This window comes from Amphiura filiformis, chromosome 20 (genome assembly GCF_039555335.1).
Source record: "Amphiura filiformis chromosome 20, Afil_fr2py, whole genome shotgun sequence".
Taxonomy (NCBI): Eukaryota; Metazoa; Echinodermata; class Ophiuroidea; order Amphilepidida; family Amphiuridae; genus Amphiura; species Amphiura filiformis.
Window position 1 is genome coordinate 43,756,155 of NC_092647.1, and position 16,257 is coordinate 43,772,411.

Here is a 16,257-nt window from a genome sequence, read left to right on the forward strand (position 1 = left end):
TAGGATTGTATATTAATTTACAGACCGCGATGATGCATGAAAAGAGTACCCTTTCCTGCAGATTGTTGCTCGATGATGACAACACATTTATTCTGAGTGGCTCCCCGGGTATTAACACTGAAGCAAATTCAAACAAACTAAAATAATTATGCTTGTAATTATTATTCTTTCCATTGTTACACATACAAAGTCATGAAATACAAAGTCATGATTGTTATTAAATGCCATCTGTAATTACCAACAGTATTACCAGTGCTTGTGTTATCAAATATAATTATAGTTTCTTTCAATAGTGTATGAAAAATAAATCTTCAGATACCATGAAGAGGTTGAATAAAATGTACTTTTTATATACCATGGTCATTTATAAGTCAGATTATAGTCATTCATCTCTCACCAATGTCCATACTAGTTCCTGACAGACCTCAACAGCATGTACATGTGGTCACAATTCACTATAAAATATTTGGCTGACCAACTGAGAGTAATTTCCAGGACCTATGTTACCAGAAACACATAAACACATTTAAAGTCTAAATGAAACAAGTGAACCTTGACCCTTTTTTTTTTGAAACTAAATTTCCTATCAAGAGGTGGAAATTACACATTTCATGTAGACCTCAAGGCCATCGATTGCCACACAATGAGTTAGTGGAAGGGAGTTTCATAGGGTATGAAAATACTTGCATTTTTCTGACAATATTGAGCTCTGAACAGATGTAACAATGGCCAGATGATTTCGCTGTGAATTTTGTACCAATTACATGCTATTAAGGTGCACTGAAAGTGATACTATGGTGTAATTTAAAGAGTTCACAGTGGTGCACTCATTGGAGATTTGAGAATCACTGAATAAATCACATGATTCTCAGCTTCTGTCTATCCAGTCTAACAAAGCTTCATAATATCAATCCTTATTCATTTGTTGCCACAGTTCACTGCATAAATTTAGTTTCTAAATTGGAATGTGTTAAATTAAAAGTTGTTTGTGGAGTGCTTGCTGCCACACCAGTGTACACAGAGGGATGTTAGTGCAAATTTGGTTAACTAATAACGCAGAATGTGGAACCTCATATTGCTGACTCCCAGGTGGCTTCTGTAAGTTTCCCAGTCAACCAATCGGCTTACCACATCAACCTGTAAATTTTAAAAGAAAAAGAATAAAATATTTTTATTGTTTAAATTCAAACAATTTTTTTGGTAAATTGAAAATGATACACTGTGACTGGTCACATACTGGAGTTGCAGATCAGGTGGACTGTAGGTACATTTTTATAGCTAGTCAAACTTTAAAAATTACCCTCCCAACATTTGGTTTACTCAGTGGCATTCATTTGTAAACTTAAATTGTTTCCCAATTTTGGAAAAATCTCAGTAGGTCAGCCCCATAGAACAGGGTTTTATTTTTTCGTCACCTATTTTAAAACAAACCTCCTTTGGCCAACAAAAAACTTTGCCCCCCCCAATTCACCACCCTGCGGTACATATAAGGGGCTGTGCAATAATTATGAGCCATGGAGGCGGGTAAAATGACACATGTTGCGCCTTTTAAATAAAACACTCTAAAAAGGCTTAGGAAAACAGTACGGAAAAGCTTAAATACGCAAATATTCCTGCTTGCTGCACTCGCAACATGTATCTTGTAAATTGGGATCCCAAAAATTTGGCATGCGGCCATGTGCAAGGGGGGGGCAAAGAATTTTTGGCAGGTTGAGAGAGGGTGGGGCAAGCAATTTTTGGCTAGCCGTTCGGAAATTTTACCCTCCCCTCGGCTCATAATTATTGCACGAAAGGTCATTAGTTCAAATCATCCTCCAGACATGCTCCAGAAGACATGCAAATGCATTTGCATGTCTTCTGGAGCATGTCTGGAGGATGATTTGAACTGATGACCTTCCGTGCAAGCACCTTACACCCATCGAATGTGTGTCATCGGCCCTCAGACTGTAGGATTCAATTCGTGTAAAGCACCTAGTATAAGGGGCTGGCATTTTCTTCAGAAGGGGGGGGGGTCCCAAATATGTCAGTGACCAGAGTCAATTTTTTATGACCCCCCCCCCTATCGCAGCCACAACTTTTTAACCACCCCAATCTTGGGTCAACAAATTTTTATGACCAACCCCCCCCCCCCGTCCACCTACACTCACTCAAGACAAATCATTCATTGCCGGAACTAAAGTGCGGAGTGCGCCAAAGGCTAAGAGCAATGAAGGCGCGTGAAGTGCATAAAAAATTTGCATTATATAGCTAAGATTGTATGCACATTTTGATTGTGAAGTTAAAGAATGTGCGTGCAGCGCGTGAAAAATTTTAGTCGCCAGCCCTGGCCTTAATAATTCTACAAATCCCATATTTTGGGTGTTAAAAAATTATAACCCCCCTATTTTTGGTCTAAAAAATTGTATGACCCCCCAGTATATTTGGGACCCACCCCCTTCCGAAGGAAATGCCAGCCACCTAATTATTTAATTAAATATAAATATACTCACGTCACTTTTAAGCTTTCTTTAGATCAGCACAAAACTGCCCTGTCTCTGCACTGCCACTGTCGCGATCGTGCCTCAGCTGGCGCCTAAGCACGGTAAATCCATACAAATTGTATCCATAAAGTGTCACTCGGATCACCAAACAGCATTTTAATTATACTTTCTTTTGTTCATCTTTAACACCTTGTTTGTTTACATAAAATCCCCGTAAACATTACCGTAAACATACCGTAAACATAACTGTAAACAGTTCCCGGGAAATCCCCGTAATACATGTACACTGCAGCCAGCTGACGAACGGCTTCCGGGGTTAAATTACGTCATGGTATCTTGACCAATTGCGAACGATGTTATATCAATTGCGTGACTTGACACTCAGAATCGACTGTCCAATCACAATCAAGTAGATCCTTCAGTTTCCCAGACTGTATGTTCGTGATAGCCACATACAGTCTGGCCGCGAGACTAGGAACGTTGCAGACCCGTACATTAGATGCTTATTTCAGATGCTACTTTCCGACCAAATACACTAGTCGAAGCAGAATAACAAGAAACATGGCAAATAATGTTCGGGCTACCCTTTATGATATCTTGTTGTCAGTTAATTGGCTGCTACATCCTAAGATAGGCATTTCAGATATGACCAACAAATTGTAGTTTCATATTTTCAACAACATACGGAACAACTTTGTTTCTAAACCACCATGCACAGATATGGACAAAAGTTTGGAATATTTTTTAATTTTTGTATCAAATGCAGTTTTCAATCACATTAGGAACAGGTTTATTGTTCTGGAGTAGTGCTCAGTTGAATTTAATTGAAAGATACAAATGTCCTTTGATGTTTACAACACACAGTTTGTCAATTAAGGAAAGAATTACCTGAAGAAGCGCATTACAATGGAAGGATCACACAGTCGCAACACTTTTTGCCGGTTTCTTTGTATCACAAAATGAGATTAAAGATACTAGCAAACTTTATTGTTTAAACAAAAACTTAAACTCTTGCTTGAGAAAACACAATTCAATATTTGGTGTTTCCACCCGCGACGTGGCATTCCCTCGACCAGGGTTACCAAGATTCCTTGTGGAATATCTCGCCAGCAAGCAATGAGGACGAATGTTTTTGTAGGGTGGTTGTTTGGCTGCCCATGTTACCTAATGTGCGTTATATTTCTGACCATAAGTTCTATATAGGGTTCATATCTGACCTCAAAACCGACCAGTCCAGGTGTTCTCCGTTCTCATTTTCAAGGAATTTCCTTACGCGCAGGGCTCTGTGAGCCGTGGTGTTGTCATCTTGAATCACGAAATTGTTCCTAAAGTCTCTTCTTGCAAATGGAAGCATAACTGTTTCAAGAATATATCAAGAATAGGTATTGGTCCTCGTTCATGTGTCCCTTTTACATGTAGATGTGTGATTTTGGCCTACTGTGAAGTGCTCCCTATACTATGATTCCACCACCATCCCCCTGGACTCTAGGCAGGATACAATCCTCAAGCAGGGCTTGACCAACCTGTCTTTGGACCTTCAATCGGCCATCTTGTCTGCAGAGGAGGAACTAGGCATCGTCACTGAAGCTCACATTACGCCAGTGGCCTACTGTCAAATTCCTATGTCTCTGTGACGAAAGCAAGCGCGCATGCCGATGTCTTTGCAGAAGTATCGGCTTAGGCGAGTTTTTGGACCTCAGTCATGCTGTTCGCAGCCAAGATGCAGGCTTCGTGCGGCCACTGCGGCAAAGTCTCAGGAGATATCGGTCTTCCCTGATGGTTGTCTTTTTGAGCCGACCTGACATTGGTCTAAATGTAGTAGTTCAGGTCTCTCGACGTCTCTTTAAAATTTTAGAAACTGCACCTTAGGCAATTCCTAAAGCGGCACCAATGTCCTTCTGTTTGTAGCCGCGATTACGTAAGTCAGTGACGCGGGCGTATAAATCTGCGCTCAACTCGCACCCCATGATCAGAAATATCGTATACAGACGCAACAAAGTAAAGCTGGTTTCTTCACACGGTAATGCAAAAGCCAATGTAACCTTATGAATCATATCGCAAAAATAACTGCAAAAAGGATGCCCGATGGTCCATTGGTCAGGCATAAGAAGCCATTGTCCTACATTGCGTATTGTATGATATGTAATGGTACCTAAGACCTTGCCAGACACCCATGACCCATTTTGCATGGCTGATGGGTCATTGATGGTAAGACAGATGCACTTAAAAACAGGGCTACGAAAAAAAAATATTCCAAACTTTTGTCCATGACTGTATATTGGATATGACTAAAATTTGCCCCGACTATATGGTATAAAAGGCATTTATGTTGGCTATAGCATTAGAAAAGTTTGCCAAACGTCCTAGGCACATAATACTAATACTAATAGAGCCCAGTATCATGGCTAATAGTTTAAAGATATAGTTAGTTTTGTCCAGGTCGGTCTCATATAGAATGTAAAAAAAAAAAAAAAAAATTGTAGAAGTTGAAAGACCAGCAATGACATTAATATAATGCAGTTTTCTGGATAAGGAGAATACCGGGGACAATATAAGAAAAAGATGCGAGAGTAACTGTTTAATGTGCAGACCAAGTTAAAATTTAATTTACAAATGTAGTACGATTTTTTGGAGTAGAAGTAACATAAACGTTGACAGTAGCCACAAGAAATACATTTACCCAATTTAGCCGCACCCCTGCGCACGTTTGTTCTGTTAACATAGAATTTGCGCCAAAATTCGGTCAATTAAACATTAAGTAATACTTAATGTGCAATTGACCGAGTTTTAGAGCAGTGTATCTTCGAGAGTATGGTATAGCTCCTTTATTTTCATTGCCCTGCTTTATCAGGCTTTATCAAACATAGTTTGTAAAAGAAAACGCCATGAAATGAAAGAAGCGAAAGTAGGGTAAGAGTTACTAAGCAGCTTATATCTTATGTTCCAACATGTTTGAATTGTTGCGGAGTGTTCCCTATACTCAGGTATTTAACCAAACAATAACATTTTGTCTGTAGATAGAGTCAACTTGTTTTCATGCATAGATTCTGGGAAATAAGGAAACTAATAAGTAGACCAAGACCTATTTGTATTTTTACAAATGACCTCGTGCCTTAACAAAATACTTAAGGCCTACTTTCTGTTGAGGAAAATAGCCCAAACAATTTATGCGTACAACATCAAAATTGTTACCAAAATAGTGGGATTTTCAGTATTATTTTCAGACTGTGTGGGCCACTAGATGGTACCACTTTCCTTAACCCACTGACGCCACCACTCTTTTGACATACCAATTGACACACTAGAAACGGATACGATAAACATTTTGGTAGTTCCTTAGAACACAAAATCGTCGATGCGCACATCATCGTTGCGCACGCTGGAACAATTCCACCACTTTTTCGGGAATTACCAAAATTGAGTTTAGTCTAGACGTGTAATAATAATAATTAATTAATAATAATTAATTATTATAATAATTGGTAATAATAATTAATTATTATTACTACCAGAACAATGTAACAGCTATTAACTTTTTAAGAACCAAAACGATCGTGAGACGTAAGGGGCGCACGATTATATTTCCAGGGGGATAAATGTAGTTTTAGAATATAAGCGAAATTTTAAGTATATTTTTACAGAGGTTTAATCTCGTGTCACTTGTCATGCATGTGGGCGATATGTTTTTAAACTTCCACTCACCCCTGGGAATATAACTGTTTTTAAATGGGTTTTAATAGATGATGTTCAAAGAAACCGATGAATCAATATGAAATGTATGATTGTGCGTCATCTCAATCAAGCTAAACAAATTATGTTGACATGGTGATTAGTACAAATATCACAAATTTCATATCCAGTGCAGGTCTTTGTCCTGGTGGAAATTTTAAAAAGTTAAAAGTATACAAATATTGACTGCTATGAGGGGCATGGTTAAAATTATAGGCCCAAGGTGATCTCAAAACCATGACTATGCCCCGAGGCGTAAAAAGCAGTCAATATTTGTTTTATATACCAAATCTTAAGATTCTTGTCATCTGTTTGGTTAAAAGCATCGATTTTGGGAAGAGAAATTTTAATTTTAAAATAGTTTCAATGCGAACGGCACACAGATTACAATCTGCGATTTCTGCGTATTTATAGCGCGTGAAAACATTAACGCGTGCGTAATATCATTTTACGCTGGGAAAACGCGCAGTTTGATCGTGACGCACGTCACCGGTCCATAGTTCATTTCCATGGACCGGTCCATAGTTCATTTTGCGGGCATAGTTAATTCAATGACTGCACTTTCAACCAATCAGATGACAGGAATCTATATATGAGGTATATAACATCCTTTATGCGACCTTTTTAGCGACCATGAAATTAAATATACACATTTCGTCCCAGAGGAACGTACTTTCCTTCTCGTTTTTTTTTCACATCTTTTGAACCAACAATTATCGAGATTACATTTCAACAATTTCATTTACTTCTGTCGTTAGATTTCGTATAAGAATTAATCAAATTAACTTAATCAACCCATACATGTGAAATATTTGTTTATTTAGCACTAAATAGTACTCTCTTGTTATAGGTTATTGTTATTCCACCTTGTTGATGATTAACTAGTCGCCCTGATTGTTGACTACCTAAGGGCCATTAATCTAAACACGAAGGTGTGTTCTTAGGAAACAGACTCGCCGTATGTTTTCCGTCGATGCAGTTGAATTAGCGTTTATTGAAGCAGAACATACTAAGGCTCATTCAATATTCTTTACTCTGACTTGACTTAGCTTAATATGAACTTGACTTTTAACACACAGGTTACAAGATGCTATTTGTGTTTTTATGTTTCATCAAAGTTAAATATCGTAAACTGACAGTTTCCTTTTTATTTTTCGGATCGATCAATGCATCTTGCCCCATAACTACCCATTTAAGGTCAGCAACTATTTTAAACTGTTGCAATTTGGTAGTTCACATCATCTTGCGAATGGTAGTGAGCTTTGGCAAAAAATGCATTGATCATTTCATAGCGTGTGTGTAGAAGAATTCAAAATATCACATATATTGTTCTTGAGTTATGTTGTAAAGCGGGCTGTAACAACAACACTTTTGTAAAACGTACATGACTCATTAACAACAATAAATCAAGCAAGTTTTCAATGTGTATGATTTGTAATACATCAAAGTGTTATTTTTGATAATATATTGATTTATTGATTTGGAAATCGAAATGTTGGCTGCTTCGACCAACAATACCGCATCTACCTTTAACATACACTAATGAAACTTGATTTATAAACTGTGGACATAATTTGCTTATATTTTTTTTTTCATATCAGCATTTTGGATAGAATTCAAGGCTTATAAAAGTTTTTGTAATTTTTTCAACTTTTGTGAAAATGAGATGAAAGTTTCAAATGTATTGCACGGCTTATTGTAGATCTTAGTTGCTGCAACGTTGCATGGAAGTGAAAAGCGCCATAAAAAGCTAGTGCTCTGTGTATACTTTACTGTGATCTTTGTGAAATGGCGCCATATGAAATGGTCTGTAAAATTCCGCCATATGAAATGGTTTGTGTACGAGCGTATGTATGTATGCAATACTTTTAAGTACTGAGTATTTAAAAAGTACTTTGTGTTACTGTTAATAAATTCATATATTCTCACGATTTTGTTTATAATCTCATTAAAGAAGCCATACCAAATGCTACAAAGAATTATTTTAATAGAACAAAAATCTAGCCAATTCGCCGAAGAATTCGTGATGTAACACGATTAATTACCATAGCGATAGTTGAAAAAAGAAATTCTTAATCCTATTACATCACTACTTCTACAGCGAATTCGTACATGATGGTCAGTACAGAAATACTTATTTCAAATTTGTGAACAAGGATTCGTGTGTAAAAGTAATGGAGTAGCCTATAGGCCTATATTATTACAGGTGCTAAGTTCGAGTTGTGCACATTAGGAAATGAATTTGGAGAAAACCTTCTGACAATAAAATACTATGCCGAGCCACCAGCCTGGGTGGCTCACGCTCCAGTAATTTTAGATGATTGAGCTCAGTAATACATCAAAGGATGTCTTCCAATTCATGAAAACAAATAGATAATCAGCATATCGGATTAAAAGCTTAGAGAGAAGGTCTTGCTGCTCAGCGAGTGTTTGTAATTATCAGAAGATTTTCTCCAAATTCATTCTCGAATGATAACCAATAATTTACATTTGTAGTCGTCAATATTTTAACGGATATCAACCTGCACTGTAAATTTAGACATCAGTGCAAGCCAGGTGGTGGCGGATGCGATATCGCTATTTTGACGTAGCCATTGGATAAACACATTATCAATCATGAAATCTTCACAAACAGTTCTAAAGCTAGATGCATACGGTTTTCATAATACACATATTTCAAATTTATTTGCTTTGTATTGTTTTTATTAATTAAGTTAACGAAATTTTGGGAGTAACCTAGAGGGTGTCCCAGAAAAAATTACCGAGCAAATGAATTTGGACGTAAGTCGAGAAATAGACATCCAAATCCACAAATTTAAACATCACCGTGTAGCCCATCTTATTCTGCATCATATATGTCAATTTTACTGGAATCGGTTGACTGATTGCGAATGGGCAATTACATAACGCATGCGTCAATTCACTTCATTCCAAGTTTAAAAGAAATATCATTCAACACAATGCGCACTATAGTGATTTTAATCATTTAAAAATGTCAATGGGCTTCATGTTTTGTTCTGTGAAATCCTTTTCGTTCTTTTTAAACAATCTGTTTCTTTCAAAACATTTAATTAGGTTTTATTCAGATTAGAAAACATCCAGCACGATATTGAAAATGAAAGCTTGCATGTAAGATGATGCTCGGTACTTGTAAATATATTTTTCATTAATGTTGATATAAATGTTGCATAAAGAATTATTACATAAAAGAATCCCAGCTAGCTTACACAAATTCTCAGAGACATTCAAGTTTTTGGAATGCTTCGTAAAATTGTAATGCAAAGTTTAAATCTTTTAAAACTTCAACATTAATGTTGCATGGTATCAAAAATCACACGTAAACTGTAACACCTTGATCATTGTCATTCTTGGCTCAAATGTTCTTTGGAAATTTAAAATATAACATGTTTGCACAACCTAAAGAATTAAAGTTGGAAAGCTTCCAATTGCTGAAATCAAGTTTTCTGGGACAAATTGTTATTCATCTTCAGTGAAAGCATGAATAACATAACACCGTCGGATTATAAAATAGATAATGTGGACTAAATTTAATGAGATACACAAACTTTAGGAAGCGGTGAGCGAGTATGAAAAAGGTGCCTGTGATCAAACTTGGAATGAACTCCATTGATACGCGCATTATGTAATCGTTAATTTCTTCGCAACCAGTCAAACGAATCAAATACAATTTTCGTACGTGATGCACAATAAAATAGGCTATGCGCTACATTTTAAATTTGTTGATTCTAATGTCTACTTCTCGACTTACGTTCAATTTTATTCACTCGGTAATTGTTTCTGGGACACCCTGTATATGTTAGTGCTAAATTCAAGTTTTGAGTAACCAATAATTTCCATTTGTAGTCGTCAACATTTTTAACGGATATCAACCTGAACTGTAAATTTTTAGACATCAGTGCAAGCCAGGTGGCGGCGGATGCGATATCGCTATTTTGACGTAGCCATTGGATAAACTCAATCATGAAATCTTCAATTCTAAAGCTAGTCATATATACGGTTTTCATAATACACATATTTTAAATTTATTTGCTTTGTATTGTTTTTATTAATTAAGATAACGAACTATGACTTGAAGGTATGCCAGTATGTTTCTTTTTTGTGCAAAATATAGGGAAAAAATACTTGTTCATGAGTTTCGTCAGGTAACACAAGGCAGTTAAGCGAATGCCCTGGTGCCGTGTGTCATTACCGCTCATGCACTTATCAACCACACGATAAAAAGATTCGGGAAGCACCGTAAGAAAACTTGGCAAGTGGTGGCAAGAAAGTTTCGCACCACGGACGTCGAAGTTCACTTTTCAAAGGGCGAACTGTTGTTACGAAAATCAAAACGACTGGTAAACATGTCTACTAAATGACCTCAAAAGGTCAAATCTTCTCATTTCGTCTGTGAAAAATAAAATGACGAAATTGCAACAGTGACTGTCACCCTTACGAGTGAAAATACAGCTTATTATAGCCAGTGTCAACATGGGGTCATCGGTTTGAATATTTTCCTAACATATTGGACTAACTCCACAGCTATATGGTTTTTCACAATATACATGTCTACTAAATGACCTCAAAAGGTCAAATCTTTTCATTTCGTCTGTGAAAAATAAAATGACGAAATTGCAACAGTGACTGTCACCCTTACGAGTGAAAATACAGCTTATTTAGCCAGTGTCAACATGGTGTCATCGGTTTGAATATTTTCCTAACATATTGGACTAACTCCACAGCTATATGGTTTTTCACAATATAATAGTAATGGAAAGAAAACTGAAATTGTTCGTCATTTTTCGGCACAAAAATTGTTGGCAAAAAATGACGTCACGGACATAAACAGCAATCTCCTAATTAGCATATGGTCGCCATTCCTCCAGCTAGCTCGTCCTGTGATTGGTCCTTTAGTTATCTAGTTATTATTCTATATCGCTAAGGTTACATACCACTAGGCCTGGGCGATACATGGAAATACGACGAGTAACTATTTGTTTGCATGGCATCTGAAAAGACTGCATTAAAATTGATCAAGTTATATAGCCAAAAAAGTACTTTTTAGGGTTTGATGTTTCAAAATGGTATGACATTTTTGTTGGAAAAGTACCAAAATTCATACGCACGGCTTCGGTTTTTAGTAAATATTCGCCCTACCATATTGTAACTTTCAGCTTCGAGGGCGCACTGTCATTTTAAGGTGTTTACGCTTCAGTGCGTTAAAACAAAAAAAGTCTCAGGTCAACCTATGTTGAGTTTTTGATCATTTGGCATCTAAATCATATAGTTTCACCTGATATTAGTGGCATTTAACTGTGAGAGTTCTGAATATGAGAAAATTCCACCCGAAATTAGCCATTTCCCCATTGAAACCCGTGTAATACATAATTAGTGTTTTTGAATCTTTAGTCATAGCTCATAAAGTATATTAAACATTGATAAACATTTGGCATCTAAATCATATAGTTTCACCTGATATTAGTGGCATTTAACTGTGAGAGTTCTGAATATGAGAAAATTCCACCTGAAATTAGCCACTTCCCCATTGAAACCCGTGTAATACATAATTAGTGTTATTGTACCTTCAGTCATAACTCAAAAAGTATATTAAACGTTGATACACCCAGTAACATACTATAATTATTGTGAAAACGGGATACATGTATATGTCCGATTTATTTTTATTTTGTTGTTAAAGGCACATTGATCAATGTACTTTTCCCAACTCTATTAATCAGGCATGTTCTGGTTGCCAGAAAATGCCTAATATTCCACCTTATGTTGTCCCATCTGTCGTAATAGTATACGTGTCTTAGTTGTTTTCATTTAACATGTTTAAAAGGACTTGTGATGATGCAAAGGTACAACTGCAGGTGGTAGTCGATTTAAAGGTTAATTGGGGACAAACTGTCAACTTAGGTTTACCAAATCATCTTTCGCGCCAAATATTTACGTAAATTGAAGCGCAAAATAAAATCAAAATTTGTTCATAATATCTATAGATGATTAAAAAGGTAGTCATTATTTTTGTGTATTTTTGTCATTATTGCTTGGGGAAAATCAAAATATGGCCCGGGGGAATATGGCACACAACGGCTATGAAAAGGTATGTAGTATGTATGTACAAACCCCCTTGTACTAATTGAAATATATTTTCGACTCATTGTTTTTACTTTAATTTGGTAATTGTTTGAAGTTCCTGCTAACTAAAATTGACATCCCTTATAAGTGACACCGATTACGTGAGTATACATGCAGTGATATAATAATACCAAAACAACACGGTACGTGATTAAGATTCCCAGATATTTAGATCAAATGTCAAATTTGCTTTGATCAGTGAAAGTGCAAAGTCTGGGTCACCTACTTCACAACAAGCGCCAAAGATTTAGTAATAATTGATATCAATTGGCCGTCCCAGTTTGGTTTTATTTTGTATTACAATTATATTAATAGTGAGTTACTGATGTGGACACCTAAAGTGCAATGCATGCTGAAATTTAATTCCTAATTATTTTTAAAACAAATTACGATCAAATATTGCTTAATATAAATGATGTCCAGTCGTTTTAATAGGGCAAAATTAAAGCACTCAGCAAAATACTAGGAGCGGGAGAAACACTTTTAAAAATACACATATTCACCCTTATTGTAGAATTTGTATTATTACTAGTAATCGTAAATTCCGACATTGCACTAGTTGCTGACATCCATTGCTGTAAAGAAGCAAATAATTTTATTTTTGCGAGATGTTCCAGAAATATTCCGAAAGAATTACATCACATTATAACTGCTATATTATAACTTTGAATTCCTATTCCCAAGGTCCATCTGAACTTTGTAAAAATCAACTATACATACAAAGTAGTTTTCCAGGCCCGGATTTCCAGGGCTTGGATCAACAACTTCTTTTATTACACTGGAGTTGCTACCAGTGCAACTACGCAGGGACCACAATATTGTTGTAATCTATACCACAGAAGCTCTCATTAGTACCCATTAATTCTCACCACATTTTTGAAAATGTCGTTTTGAAGAAGCCTACATTAGTTATCATCTCCAGCTCACTTATTTACATATACCCACTGTGATATGGGTCAAGATTGAAAATAGATTCCTTGTCGGTCAAACGTTTTACAGGCGTGTTTATTTAACAGTTTACACCACCATCTGAGACGGGTGTCTCATGCTCATCTCCCCATTTTGTTGTTCATTTGCCAAGCTTCATTTCCCTTTATTTAAATTGGCCTGAGGACAGATATTAGCAGCCTCTTGAACTCATAACGACGTCCATCAGTGATTTCTGACGGTATTGCTCAGAAATTAAAAGATAATAAAACAGCTGGTTTACCTAACAAATATACAAGGTGTCCCATAAAAAGGTTACATGTAGAAATTGGACCGCATTTTTTGATGATACAACATAACAATGTCATTTTTTCAGATATTATTTATCCATCCTTCTCTTAATTGACTGTTATGTTAAAAGGAAGTTATTTTATGAGCGAAAGATAACATGGGTGTCAAGAGTGGCTACCCAGCAAACACAAAACGTTTTCGACATCATTCGCAAAATGTTATAAAAGGTTGTCAGAAAACGTTTAAATGTCGGGTTATATAAAGGGTATATTAAGAGTATGAAACGTTTTCATAACCTTAAAAAACATTTTTGATAATCTACTGCTCAGCAAACAAAAATGTTTTACAAAAAACGTTTAAATGCCGGGTTATATAAAAGGTATAAAAACGTTCTAATAACATTCCAAAAACAGTCTTGAAAACTTGATATAAAACATTCTAAACAGAATGTTATTTTGGGGTTGAATAAAAAATATTTGCCCAAAATATTTTCAATAACGTTTTAAAAACGTTTTCATGACCTTTATATAACCCGACATTTAAATGTTATTAAAAGGTTTTGAACAAAACATTTTAAGAACATTTCAGTGTTTGCTGGGTTCAAATATTTTAACATATGCTATTTAACTATTGACCCAATATTTGGCAAAAATGTTTTCAAAAATAGCTTTCAATAAAAATTTTTGAAAACATTTAAAAATATTGTTGTAGTGTGTTTTCATACAAAACGTTTTAAAAGGTTATATGACCTTAATATAACCCGACATTTTAATGTTATGAAAACGTTTTTACCTAAACCAAAAGCCAAAATATAACTTGCTGGGTAACCACTTTGTTTTCATATTTTTTCTTTATTACTTTTTATGTTTCTCTTAATTTTTAATTGTTGAACTTATTGCACAAAAGGAAAACATAAATCAGTTTCAAAGCTTTTATACTCTTGGTGGTAACAAGTAAAGGAAGATAGAGAAGAGAAGGCGTTTCTACACGCTGTACCTCCTGTCATCAACAAAGTGAAATAAATAACCAATCTTTTGCATTTAGGCTTTGTTTAGGTTTTGTTCAGTTGAAATCGCTGCTGTGTTATGTAGGCCTACTGTAAGAATATTGTACATTTCTGACTGAAATCTTGAAATAAAACGGAATAAGTTTTATTATCGTTTCATCAGACTAAAATACTGCATCAGCCACGCTTTGGCTGGGCCTACTTAAATTTCCCACAAAAGGCACAGTGGCTGTAATGGTGGTAATGAACCTCGTGTTGCAATATGTCACGCAAACAGCTTACTCAGGAATGCGTGGAATGAGGGCTTCGTACGCAAGTTGTGAACTTGACATTCACAGGGGTACTAGTAGAGGGTATGTAGATTATGGTACTGAAAAGAACATTCATATTTGTTAACATTAACATAGGTTATTTACAAAAATCTACATGTAACCTTATTTTGGGACACCCGGTATATCGAAAGCTAATTTCATACTCTACGAAGACATCGTATTATGATCTTTTAAGTAAACGCGATATGGACTAATAATTTTTTGCCAAATGAAGTTGCAATGTTAATTACTAGCAATTTTAATGAAGTGCCGTTTACAGATTGACAGCAGACGTGGCAATAGCACGATATGACCAAGAAGATAAATGATCAAAGTCAAATTTGAACCAAAATAGTTTTATTAAGGGCGTACTACACCCATGTATTGGTTTGATTGGTCTAAAAAAATATTTTTCCATTTATAGCAAGGCGATATATGCCATTTGATAAAAAAAAGAAAAAACACATCGTGAAAGTGTAATTTTTCACCTATTTGTCTTAAAGTTGACAGGTTGTTAAGGACGCTTATTTTTGTAGCGATCCACGTAGTCTTCTTCACAACCGGTTTCTGCCGTTACTCACACGTATTAGACTCGCTCCCAGTCCTATAATACGTCTATGTCAATCTTCATAGGGATGGGCGATACCAGCTTTTGTTACCGATTGTCGATCCAGAGCAGTCAGGAGTGGGCCCGAATTTTTAGAAAAATAAAATAAAATGAAAAAAGAATGGCCGCGGAGCTAACTTGCGCGACGCAGGGGTTGTCTGAGGGGGATGAGGTAAGAAACTTGTGCAAAATGAAGATCTAATTGAAGCGATTTGGTGGACAATTTTAGCAATTGTTTTAAACATAAATCGGCGAAAGCCCCTTTCTCTTCTCTTCGGGCCAGTCGGCGCTCCCCTGAATCCGTGCCTGAAATGAGTCGGGATGTGCTTGTTCAGGGGATGCAGGGGTACGTGTGGCTGTAGGCCTACCACATTAACGAACTAACTTACTCTTCGTGGGATTACGAATCGTAAACACAAACAACACAGGTGATAATAAAACCAGTATAGCAAACATCACTTTAATCAACTAGATGCAACAAGTTTACAACTTTCTTTTTAATTAAAGCCTTCATGTACGATCGTTTTAAATTTTTAGATTTTTCTTTTTTTCTTCCAAAATGATAAAATAGTTAAAAGGCCCATTCAGTGATTTGCTCATCCAGACGATCGTAAAAATCATCAAAATTCAGATTTCGGTACCTTTGTCATTGTCATAGGCCTCAAGATGTGCGAAACATAGCCTATGCGAGTGGTTCAGCCGAAAGACATTTTACACGAATCTGTAATTTAGATACTGATAGTATCTAAATTAGCTGCTGTGTAT